Below are 13615 nucleotides of genomic sequence, written 5' to 3' on the forward strand. Positions count from 1 at the left end.
ATGATACAATGGACTTTGGGAACATGGAGGAAAGGGTGGGAGGGTGGTGAGGCATAAAATACTGCACATCGGGTAAAGTGTATACTGCTTGGGTTATGGGTGCACCAAAATCTCAGAAATCACCACTAAAGAACTTATTCATGTAACCAAACACCACCTGTTCTCCAAAAATCTATGAAAATAAAAAATAAAAATTTAAAAATAATTTTTAAAAAGTGAAAACCAGGCCGGGCGCGGTGGCTCAAGCCTGTAATCCCAGCACTTTGGGAGGCCGAGACGGGTGGATCACGAGGTCAGGAGATCAAGACCATCCTGGCGAACACGGTGAAACCCCGTCTCTACTAAAAAATACAAAAAACTAGCGGGGCGAGATGGCGGGCGCCTGTAGTCCCAGCTACTCGGGAGGCTGAGGCCGGAGAATGGCGTGAACCCGGGAGGCGGAGCTTGCAGTGAGCTGAGATCTGGCCACTGCACTCCAGCCTGGGCGGCAGAGCGAGACTCCGTCTCAAAAAAAAAAAAAAAAAAAAAAAAAGTGAAAACCAGTACTATGAGATTTCAGCAATTCGCATACTCTCTCTATATATAATATATAAATATATATAAATATATATATATATATTTTAAGAATGTGTAGAGTCATCTGTCAATATTTCAGAAGCAAACCTCTCAGCTCATGAATCAGCGTTATCATGGTTGGGAGTCACATCACCCAAAAGGCAAACCAAAGAATAGGAACCCAAGAATAAGTTTAATGTTAAGATTTGACAAAGCTAAGAGGTATGCCTATGTATATGCATTCTCTGCTTGAAATTTTTCATTACAAAAAAATCAAATTTAGGAAATTTTTTAAAAGAATATTGAAGTCATTTTATTATTGTTATTATTCATAATTTCCATTTCTCATTGTTAATTCTGTCTCCTACTAATAAGGACAAATATAATAAAATTTTTACGATGTATTTTTAATTGTTTACATAATCCACTTATATTTTCCTTGCTAATTGATTATATTAAACACACAGTAAGTTTTCATCAAAGTGTTGCATACACATGGTTTTATAAATTAGAGTTCAGAAAGGTTTACAATAAAAATCCTCAGTCCTCTGCCCCACTTCTTCCTTCACAGTCCTGTTAAAAACAGATGTAATCATCCTAAAATATTTCTGTTTTTAGCTCTTCTGGCAGTTATTACTATAATTCTAAATAAGTTGATATTTATTGATCAATTTTAGATGCCACCTATTAGCTTTCTGCTTCAATAAACAAGGATTTAAGTAAACGAACTTTCTCCACTCTTCTCTAAAAATGTTTACATCAGTTATCCATTCATCTATCCACTCATTCATTTAACAATTATTGTTTTCCTATTCCAGGGAGATTTGCTAGGTGCCTGAATATACCAACTAATAAAAAAGACAAAATCATTCCCATTATTGAGACAAATAAACATGATAATTAAGTAAATTATATTACAGTATGTTAGAAGGGTGATATGTGCTATAGAAAAAAGATAAAGCACTGCATGTGAGATTGGGAAGGTGAGGTGAATCGTGTTAAATTGAGAGGTCTTGAAGGTATGAGCGAGTAGCCATGCAACTATCTGGGAGAAGAGTGCTCTTCCCCAGAGGGGAATATAAACCAATATAAAGGACAAAGTTTGCCACTCATGTTTGATTACCAATAAGAGGCCACAGTGGTGAGAACAGCCAATGAAGGAGCAGATGAGGTTACAGTGGTGAGATGAGAAGGGGACAGCAGCAGACCATGAAGTCATAGCAAGCTCTTGGAAAGCTTTAGGCTTCTACTCTGAGTTGCCTGTGAAATCTTTGCATGGTTTTGAGGGTCGACATGACGGGATCTTTCTTACATCTTGAAAGGATCTCTCTGGCTGCTGAGTTTGAATATTCTGTAAATGGAAAAAGCATGAAGTAGAGAACAAGCTGGGAAGCTATTGCAATAATTTAGGGCAGAGACTACAGTAGCTGGATGAACATGAAAGCAGTAGAAGCATTGAGGAGTCATTTGCTGAATATATTTTGAAAATAAAGCCAACAGAATTTCCTGATAAATTGGATTCAAGTTGTCAGAAAGAGGAAGGAGCAGATGATATTGCAATAATTTTAGGCTCTGTTTAAATTATTCTTGTAACTTTAAATAATATACTTTTATGAATTGTTGCAATGTAGGAGACATCTGTCATTGCCTCCAAGTAACTTATTGAGTATCTTATTTGGGGAAAAACTCATGTGACTCCTTCCTCTCCAATTTGAGTCAAACTCCAAGTCCCATTTCCTTTTCATCTATAACAGAAGCATGTGACCTAGTTTCTGGCAATCTATGCAAAATTTCATTCATATATGAATATGAGGGAAAAGAAACAGGCTCCTCTGGAAATTCCATTTGTACAGGTGTGTGGATGGTAGTGGGTGGGTGTGAGACTTTTGGTGGTAGCAACAATAGTAGCAGTGGTTTCCCAGTGTTGTAGGATCAAGTTCTTGGCACAAAAGTGTAACTGCTTGGGCAGCAGAGGACATTTCTTCTAGTGGTCAGTGGAAAGCACCAAGGGTTTTTATCATCAGACCTGTTCTGCAACATGCTTTTGGGTATTATTCTTAGAATTGGCCTTGAACTTGTTTTTTCATAGCTCTTCTAGAGCTAAATTCTCATTGTTAACTTTCCAATCTAATTCTGGTAGTCTTCTTTCTACTTAATAAAGTCGAAGTCACCTTCCACTGTTTGCAACTAACACCTTTGATGAATGCCAGCAAGTAGAGACAGTCTCCATCTTAGTACATTTAGTGCTACTGTAACAAAATACCGCAGACTGGGTAATGTATAAAGAAGAGAAATTTATTTCTCATGGTTCTGGAGGCTGGGAAGTTCAAGATCAAGACACTAGCAGGTTTGGACCCTGGTTCAAAGATGACACCTTGTTACCACAACTCTGGAGAGGAGGAGTGTTGAGTTCTTACATGGCAGGAAAGCAGAAGGAGCCAACCCATTCCTGAAAGGCTTTTTAATGGTGGCATTAATCAATTCATAAGGACTTCACCCTCATAATCTAAACCCTTCAGAAGGCTCTACCTCCCAACACAGTTGGACTGGAGATTAACTTTCCAACACATGAATTTTGGAGGGCACATTCAAATCATAGCAGTATCTCTTCATTCTTCATTTTGTCAGATGATGCTGGTGTCCCTGTCTTTCGCATCAGTTTTATTCCCTTCCAACATCAGCAGTCTAAAATTGAAATTTAGAGAATAAATGGTTGATTCTGTCTTAGCTCAGGCTACTACAACAAAATACCATGAGCTGGATGGCTTTTAAACAACAGGAATTTATTTCTCACAGTTCTGGAGTCTGGAAGTCTGAGATCCAAGTGCCAGCATGGTTGGGTCTGGTGAAAACCTTTTTCCAGCTTGTAGATTGCAGACTTTCCTGTACCCTCAAATGGCCGAAAGCAAAGAGAGTGTATTAGTCCATTTCACACTAAACCTGAGACTTGGTAATTTATAAAGAAAAAGACATTTAATGGACTCACAGTTCCACGTGGCTGGAGAGGCCTCACAATCATGGTGGAAGGCAAAAGACATGTCTTACATGGCGGCAGGCAAGAGAAAATGAGAGCCAAACAAAAAGGGTTTCCCCTTAGAAAACCATCAGCTCTTGTGAGATGTATTCACTACCACAAGAATAGTATGAAGGAAACCACCCCAAGAATTCAATTATTTCCCACTGGGTCCTTCCCACAACATGTAAGAATTAATGAGAGCTGCAATTCAAGATGAGATTTGGGTGGGGACACAGCCAAACCATATCAGAGAGGTCTCTGGGTTCTCCTTTATAAGGGCACTAATCCCATTCATGAAAGCTCCACCCCCTCTTGATGTAATCACCTCCCAAAGGCCCCAACTCCTAAGACCTTCAAAATAGGGCTTATGATTTCAATACATGACCCAAACATTCAGCCTATAACAATAACACTTATATTTAGTCCTATAATCATAACCAAACCATCTCTGCTTTGTCTATAAATTAATTCTAGAAGTAAAAATAGTCATTTAAATTTAAACTGTGATTTAACCATGTAAATCCCATTTATTTCAAATTCAACTAGTGTAGCATAACTGTATTATATACCTTTTATGTTTATCCTAGAGTGTCTTATTACCTTTGTTTACTTTTTGCACTACCAGCATTTATTTCATTGTTATGATTAGCCAACACCTTAAGTCTAGGAATATGATCAAATCTCTGGATTCCATATTTTTTCCTAGGAATTTTTCAACGTTTTCTGTCCTCTGGTTCCAATTAGGACTAATTGTTATGTAAGACACAGCTGTTTTTCAGATTTTCTTATATCACTTTTCATTGTTATAATCACTAATTCTTGCATTCCTTGGCTCCACCTTTTTTGTTTAATTCCTTTATTTTAAAGAGTACATACACAAATAATTTCCTAAGAAAGGTAACATGCGACATATTTCTAAATGTTTACATGTCTGAAAAGATGTTTTTATTTTGCCCTTAGAATTGATTTTTTTCTGGATATAGAAACAAAGATGGTAAGTAATTTTCCTTCACAATTGTGAAGGCATTATTCAGTTATCTTTTAGCATCTATTGTCTGACACCTGGTAATTTTTATTCTCTTGAATGTAACTTTTTTTCCTATAATAATGATGTGAAATAGTTTGTTGTTGTTGTTGTTGTTGTTGTTTGTTTGTTTGTTTTGAGACAGTCGCCCAGGCTGGAGTGCAGTAGGGTGATCTCGGCTCACTGCAAGCTCCGCCTCCCTGGTTCACGTCATTCTTCCGCCTCAGCCTCCGGCGTAGCCGGGACTCCCGCTGGCTAATTTTTTGTTTTTGTATTTTTCGTAGAGACGGGGTTTCACCGTGTTAGCCAGGATGGTCTCTATTTCCTGATCTCGTGATCCGCCTGCCTCGGCCTCGGAAAGTGCTGGGATTAGAGGCGTGAGCCACCGCACCCAGCCGAAATAGGTATTCTTTTTTTGTTTTTTGTCTTCGTGGTTTTTTGTTTGTTTGTTTTTTTGAGACTGAGTCTCGCTTTGTCGCCCAGGCTGGAGTGCAGTGGCGCGATCTCGGCTCACTGCAAGCTCCTCATCCCGGGTTCACGCCATTTTCCTGCCTCCCCAGTAGCTGGGACTACAGGCTCCCACCACCACTCCCGGCTAATTTTTTGTATTTTTAGTAGAGACGGGGTTTCACGGTGTTAGCCAGAATGGTCTCGATCTCCTGACCTCCTGATCCGCCTACCTCAGCCTACCACACTGCTGGGATTACAGGCGTGAGCCACCGTGCTGGACACAAAATAGGTATTCTTATGTCCCTATTTTATAAATGAGAAGAGTAAAAGCAGGAAAAGGAACTTGGCTAAGATTGTACAAACAGAAAAGCAAAAGCAAGAATGCAAACCCAGGCAGGCTGGCTCCAGAGACTTCACTCCTAACCATCACAGTGTGCTGCTTTTCATGTATCATACAGTCTGGAAGTTACTGTTGGTTCAAACCTGCATGAGAACATTGAGAGGAGAGCGAGCAAAGCATGTTTCCAGAACTGCATTGGGAAGAATTCCAGTATTTCTGCATAGACAGATGTCAGGAGACAAGGCATTGGGCACAGGGTGGAATGGTTTAAAAAGCATAGGACGTATTTTGAACAGCATCGTAAGGCCAAAGGGAAGCCACTGAATGGTTTTAAGCAGGAGACTTAATGTGGTATGATTGGTAAATAATAGTAATAATACCTCATATCATAATTATCCTTGACCTCTGAGTTGCCAGGTCTAGCAGATACTTTTCTGTCCTGTTTACTCAACCTATTAGCAGCACTTCCTCTTTCTTAAAACGCTGTCATTTCTTGGCTTCTACAATACCTCATTCTCCTGGTTTTTCTCCTACTTCCCTGATAATTCCTGCTTAGTTTACTTTACTGGCTCCTCCTCCATTACTCAGTCTTTAAATGTAGCCGTTCCTTAGACTCATTCCTGTGTCCATTTCTCTACCTATATTATCTCCTTTTTCCACTTTTATGCTAGAAATATCATCCTGCTGAATCTCATTTATTTCATTATCCTAAACTCCTTCGCTAAGCTCCAGATTTATTTATACAAGTGCCTACTTGCAAATTTCTACTTTAATGTATTGGAGGCATCTCAAAATTAACATACCCAAAATGAAATTTCTGATTGCTTTGTTAAACTGATTTCTTTTCCCACCGTCCATAATTCTCTATTATTCTCTTTTCTTCACTTTCTACATCTAATCCATCAGCAAGTCTTGACAATTAAACCTACAAGATATTTCTAGAATTCATCCAGCTCTCATCACTGCTATTACCTCAGCCCTAGCCTCCATCACTTCTCCTTGGCACCACCGCTAAAGCCTCCTCATTAGTCTCTCTGAATCCACTCGTGCTCCCCTACAATCCGTTTTCCACACAACTGTCAGGGAAAACTTGAAAAGTGAGTCTTTGTATGTGACTTCCTTACCCCCCCAAACTGTTTAATGGCTTTCCTTTTCATTTGGAATAAAATTTAAACTCCTTTCCAGACTAGGTCTTTGAGGTCATACAGCTAATACTTAAAAGAGCTAAATTTCATGTTTTAAAAAGATGACTTTGGCTCATTAGAAAAAAAAAATAGATTGAAAGTAGCCAAGAGTGGATACAAGGAGACCAGTAAGGAAGACTTAGCAACAATCCAGGCTACATGTGATGATGGCCTGAACTAGAGCCTTTAGAGCATCAACAGTGAGAATGGAGAGAAAAAATGGACAGATTGAAGTATAGTTTTTTAATGATATAAATGTAACATCCTGAGAAAAAACACAATAAAAGATTAAAGAAAATTGTAGAACAGTGACCTGACACATTGTTGTTCTGAGTTTGAGGTACCTGTGAGCTCTCCAAGTTGCTATCAAGTAACCAGTTTAATATACAGTCTGAATAATGTCAAAAGACAAAATTACAACAAATTTAGCTTAAAGATCTAATTGACTTTTATTCGTGATTCTTCTGATGAGCTGAGCAGAGGCGATTGGGCTTTACTGTAGGGAAAAGAAAGAGAGATCAGACTGTTACTGTGTCTATGTAGAAAAGGAAGACATAAGAAACTCCATTTTGACCTGTACCCTGAACAACTGCTTTGCCCTGAGATGCTATTAATCTGTAACTTTGCTCCAACCTTGAGCTCACAGAAACATGTGTTGTATAGAATCAAGGTTTAAGGGATCTAGGGCTGTGCAAGATGTGCCTTGTTAACAAAATGTTTACAGGCATTATGCTTGGTAAAAGTCATCACCATTTTCCAGTCTCAATAAACCAGGGGCACAATGCAGTGCGGAAAGCCTCAGGGACCCCTGCCCTGGAAAGCGGAGTATTGTCCAAGGTTTCTCCCCATGAGATAGTCTGAAATATGGCCTCGTGGGATGGGAAAGACCTGACCGTCCCCCAGCCCGACACCCGTGAAGGGTCTGTGCTGAGGAGGATTAGTGAAAGAGGAAGGCCTCTTGCAGTTGAGATAGAGGAAGGCCACTGTCTCCTGCCTGCCCCTGGGAACTGAATGTTTTGGTATAAAACCCAGTTGTACATTTGTTCAATTCTGAGATAGGAGAAAAGCCGCCCTGTGGTGGGAGGCAAGACATGTTGGCAGCAATGCCACTCTGTTACTCCTTACTCCACTGAGTAACACTGAGATGTTTGGGTGGAGAAAAGCATAAATCTGGCCTGCATACCTTCCCTTGAACTTAATTGTGACACAGATTCCTTTGCTCACATGTTTTCTTGCTGACCTTCTCCCCACTATCACCCTGCTCTCCTGCCGCATTCCTCTTGCTGAGATAGTTAAAATAGTAATTAATAAATACTGAGGGAACTCAGAGACCGGTGCCGGTGCAGGTCCTCCATATGCTGAGCGCCGGTCCCCTGGGCCCACTTTTCTTTCTCTTTACTTTATCTCTGTGTCTTATTTCTTTTCTCAGTCTCTCATCCCGCCTGACGAGAAATACCCACAGGTGTGGAGGGGCTGGCCCCCTTCACTTTACAGGCAGAAAAGAGCTGAAAAAGCAGAAATGGAACAAAACGCAGACTGGCCAGTTCAAAGTTACTTTCCTTTTAAAAATTAAAGCAGAGGGGACTTCCTTATCATGCCAGCTGAAACTGATCTGTTAGGAGACTTGGCCGTTATCTCTCTCCTGATTTCTTAGGTCAGATAACTTAGTTTCACCTTGGGACCTGGAATTTCAGAATTAGTGATTCCATTTTGCCATTTTGGTTTGACCAGTTGGGCCTAGTGCAGAAGCTCAGTCCCAACCAATGACCTCCTATAAATTTCATTTGACAACATAGAGGTGATACTGATTCTAAAACATAGGTGTAAAGATGGTAAATAAAGCCAGGAGAGTGGATAACATTGCTAAGGGAAAGAGAAGCAGGAATAAGACAATGCCATTGAAGAATGCCAACATTTTAGAGCAAGGTTTATTTTTCTGATTCACTTTAATATTTTTCCATGTATACAGAATATCCTAATTGTTATAATCTTTGCTAGTTTAAAAGGGAAAGAAAAGATCATGATTGTTTTCGTTCATAGTTCTTTGCTTGTAAAATTGTATACTTGTTTATCAATAATTAATATACATTTTCACCATAAAATCATCTGTTCCAGTCCTGCTTTTTAAATTGTTCTATAAGATTTTTATGAGCTAAGAGGAAAATATGCATAAGTACCCTGATAAAGATAAATTCAACCTCAGTTAAATAATGTTTTCATTTACAGTTACCAATCTAAAAGGTAACATATTCTACTGACGAGACAAGTAAGTATGATGAATGTGAAATGTAAAATTACACATTTCCAAAGGACAGTGGAACTATTTCTAAAATTCCTGATCATGTCTATTAATGGAAAAAGGCAGCTGTACTTTTGTGAAATGAGGAAATTTGACTAAATAAGCAATCTAAGAATGCTTGTAACTCTGAAATCTTGTGATCCATTCACAACATAATGTGATCACATTACCACATAGAATCATACACTTTATAATAAGAAATGACCTTGAAGATACTGTATCCATTCATTATATTTCAAATACATATCTTACAGTGTTTAGTTTTTTGTAGATCAGGAATAATTGTATTTGGTATTGTGTAATGAAATACTTCATATTGCCTAACAAATAATGGTCACCCAATTAAATATTAAATAAACTCTCCCCCAACATAATTTATTTTTTGAATAAGGAAAAAAACAGAACTAGAAAATAAACCACTTTTACAAGATCATTCAGATAACTGAAGGACTTGTAAGTCATAAATATGACCACTAGTTCAATCTGAAAATATGGGAGTCATTTTGAGGAAAACATTCAGCCACAGTGACCTTCCAAGAGTAGTTACACAATACTGTGAAATAGCACAATAATATATATATTTTTTCTTTTTTTGTCCTTTTTTGTGTGGTAATTTTCTCCCCCATTTAACCACACACTATCTTTGCCTCAGGGTAGATTAAAGGTGAAAATAAATAAACCTCAATATTCAATCTTTCCATTAAAAATATGTCTCTGAAGTCTTTATCAGGAACAATAAATGGAAAGTCCAGGTTTTTCAATTCAAGAGCAAGGTAATTTAGGCCATAGAGTGAATCAAATCTTGAAGGGGGAGTTACACACTGCCCCACAAGAAGAGAGAAACGTCCTTCCTGGGTTGGAAATGGGACCCTGAAGATAAAGTGGAGATAGAGGGGGAAAAAAGGGAGCTAGAGGGAAGAGGATGGCAGGTAGAGTGTTCGTGAGGATCAGGGATTCTGAACTGCCTTCTGCCTCACTGTTGAAAATGCTGAGAGTGGGTACTATTAGAGACCACTGGATAGATTTTGTGTCTTAGAGCACAGGGGCGTGTTCTTACCTCCTGTCTGGAGCCCTGGGAAGACGACCTCAAAGTGTTTTGTGCTAGCATGAGACAGACCAGTAAAGTATGAACAGAAGTATGGCAGGCCTGGGAGGAGAGAAGGTGTTGAGACTGCCATGCTTCCCACACCTGCTACAAGTCACCCTACCTCAACTCTAACACTTGGGGAATTAGAAAGTGAAGAGAAGATCAGTGGAAAAAGAAGCCTAGCATCTGGAAAAAGGGGTAGGGTTGTCATGTAAAATACAGGATGACTAGTTAAATATGAATTTTAGTTAAAGAGCAATTTTTAAAATATGAGTATTGTATAAGACATACTTATATTAAAATATTTTTTGTTGTTTATTTGAAATTCAATTTTTTTTTTTTTGAGACAGAGTCTCACTCTGTCATCCAGGCTGGACAGTGTGTGATCTTGGCTCACTGCAATCTCTGCCTCCTGGGTTCAAGCAATTCTCGTGCCTCAGTCTCCCAAGTAGCTGGGATTACAAATGTGCACCACCACGCCTGGCTAATCTTTGTATTTTTAGTGGAGACAGCGTTGCACCATGTTGGCCAGGCTGGTCTTGAACTCTTTGCCTCAAATGATCCTCCCTCCTTGGCCTCCCAAAGTGCTAGGATTACAGGTGTGAGCCACCACGTTTGGCCTGAAATTCAAATTTAATTGGGCATTTATTTTTTAATTTGCTAAATCTGGCAACTGGAATGTAAAACTGTTCACTGGGATGAGATATTGTTATCACTCTTTTCAGAGCTAGGAGATACCTGAACACTGGTGTTTGGAAAAAATTACTATGTTTATACCAGATTAAGCAACAGATCATGTTTTGAATTAAAATTATTGCTCACCAGTAAATTTATTATTTACCTTCTCTGTGTTTTAAAGTTCTAATTTCTATAATTATGTTTCTGTCCCTAGTGACATTAAGAGTCCATGTTTTATAAAATGACAAGAGTGATATTGGGATATAAGTTCATATTCAGCACTAGAAAAAAAAAGAGAACTACTTAACTTCACCGATTGACCTTTCTATATTATAAAACATAAAATCGTCTTAACAATGTTTTATGAGGCATGGACTCCTAACTGGGCTAGTTACTAATTACCAGAAAATGCCTGACCTAGGGGTCACTGTTATTATTGAAAGCAGCTCAAAATTCATAACAAAAATATTACATAATCAGTGTTTTATGTGTTGAAATGTGAAACGTTGAATGGTCATTTGCCAGCAGATTCTGTGCTGCTTATAGTTCTCATCATTTTTTTTTGTAAGTAGTTTAAAGTGTAACCAATTAGAAAGCTTACTAGAGTAACCAATTGGAAAGCAAGTTTTAATTCTCAACATTCCATTAGGTTTATAATATACAATAAACCTCAGGGCTACCACTTTTCACTAGGCCTGCAAATTAGCTTGTCTACATCCAGATTGGAATCCCGGCCAAGAATTGTGCGCTAAAAAAGTTAAAATGGCCTCTATTTAATCCATAATTTCTATAGTCCAGATCACACCACTGTTATGAGTAAAGAATGAGAAAAGGTTTTTTGCTTTTTGTTTTGTTTTGTTTTGTTTTTGTTTTTTTAAAGCAATGACCAGTCCCATGCCTTACACTATAAGGAATTTGACAGTGACAAGTGAGCTCTGATGTCTCTGTAATTTCTTTGGTTGAGTGCCGGCATCCAAAGTCTCTGGTATTTAAAGCTCATCCTGCTTGAGCCTCCTGCATTTTGTACTCTCAGTGAAGATTTGCAAAAAACTTTCTCAGAACTACTTGAATACAGGGCATAATTTATTATTTGGAGAGTTCAGTTTATTCTCAAAAAGATATTTAGGTGATGGAAATATTCACCTTTCTACATTTTCTTGAATCTACTCTACCACTCATTATAAGACACCAGGATTTTTAGACAGCATTTGGTGACAAAACAAGACAATATTAATTGTATATAAAATATATACTGTATTTAATATGTAATTAATAAACACTATTAAATGCATATACTAATTATACATTTATTCTAATTTCATCAAGTTAAGTTTATCCATTCAGCTTATATGTATTAAGTCCTTACTTTGCTGAATACTGTTTTAAGTGCTGTTTCAACAAGATAGATAAGGCGCTTACATTCTAGTAAATAGATGTATCTTAGATGTGCCTTAGATGTGTTTTAGAATTGAAGAAATACAGTAACTTAAGTGAATTGTTTTGAATTAATGGCCTTAATAAGGCCTTAGTGAAAATGAAGATACTTGGGAAAATATTAAAAAAATGTTGATGCCCATTTGTAAATAAACAGACATTTGGCATCTATCATTGGCACTGAATTTACATGCTAGATATACTTTCTGCTGGCTAATATGTATGGCTCCCTATAAAGCCATCATTTTCATCATTTTAGTAACATTTTTATGTAGGAGTTACTTGTTTGTTTGCTACTCAAAGCAACTCACTCTCCTATTTTAAGAAATCTAGACTGAGCCATAGGCATACAGTTTTAGAGGGCAATCCTCCAAAAATTAAAGATTTTTGCAGAGAAAATTTTCCAGAGAAAGTTAAAGATGAAACATTAGTCCCTAGTCTAAAATTATGAAATAACTTCATTGCTTTTCTAGGAATTATCTCAGGTAGCAACATAGAGAAAGGGAAGTATACACGAATAGTTTGTGATTTTTTACTCAGTCCCTTAAATATTATTACCACCTCTTCTGTTAACTTCTATTTGCTTGCCAGGTTCCTCATTTTAAAAGGTTTTCAAGTCACGGATTTTGTAAGAAATAAAGAACAGTCATTGCCAGCACTATCCTTTCTTCTAAAATTAGTATTTCTAATCACATTAGACATGTTTTCAGTATCTAGAGAGGATGCCTACTCCCTACAGCTATCATGAACCATTAACTTTAATTAAAATTTACAAGTCTAATGTTGTTACATCTGCTAAAAGCATTAACTTCCATGTTAATTATGAAAATGTTAATGTTGCATTAAAATAATGTTCCCTTTTGACAGTTCATCTATAGTTTAATTATTTATTTTGTTGGGGAATAAGTTCTAAAAATTGAGAAGAGAAAAGACTGTGAAGTCAAATTAGAAAAATGAGATAGAGTAACAGAACTTCTAAGGAGTAAACCTTGTGATTCAGATAAAGGTGGCTGAAGCATACTTGTTTTCTTTATTCTGTATTTAAAGGAAATGTGTTCTCTTGCATCTGAAATATTTTTTAGAATAGTTCTTCCCTTTTTTCTTCTTGCAGCTAGTTTATAGTCATGCATGATATCAACACTCCCAAGTGTTTCCAAGGCTACACAATCCTTTATTCATATAAATCATCTAAAAAGAAAACTTCAGTTTCAAAAAGACAGCCTCATATACTTTCTATTTAAATATTGATTTATTCTTTAAAACAGATTTATTTCAATAACTTATCCGGTATACCTTTGAGCAAATAAAAATAACTCAAGGAAATTCTCAATGATCCACATGGCAAAACTGAGCTACCCAGTAGGAATATTAGTAGAGAGTCTCACACGTCACTGAAAGGCATTAATTATTCTTTAATAATATTAATAGCATTTTCTTGTCACAGGCATACTTACTAGACAAATCCTTTTTAAATACATAAGTCTATGTACATAAGCTAATTTTCAAATGGAATACATCCTTCTAAAACAGGAATATATTTGGAGTTGA

This window comes from Papio anubis, chromosome 1 (genome assembly GCF_008728515.1).
Source record: "Papio anubis isolate 15944 chromosome 1, Panubis1.0, whole genome shotgun sequence".
In the NCBI taxonomy this organism is placed as follows: domain Eukaryota; kingdom Metazoa; phylum Chordata; class Mammalia; order Primates; family Cercopithecidae; genus Papio; species Papio anubis.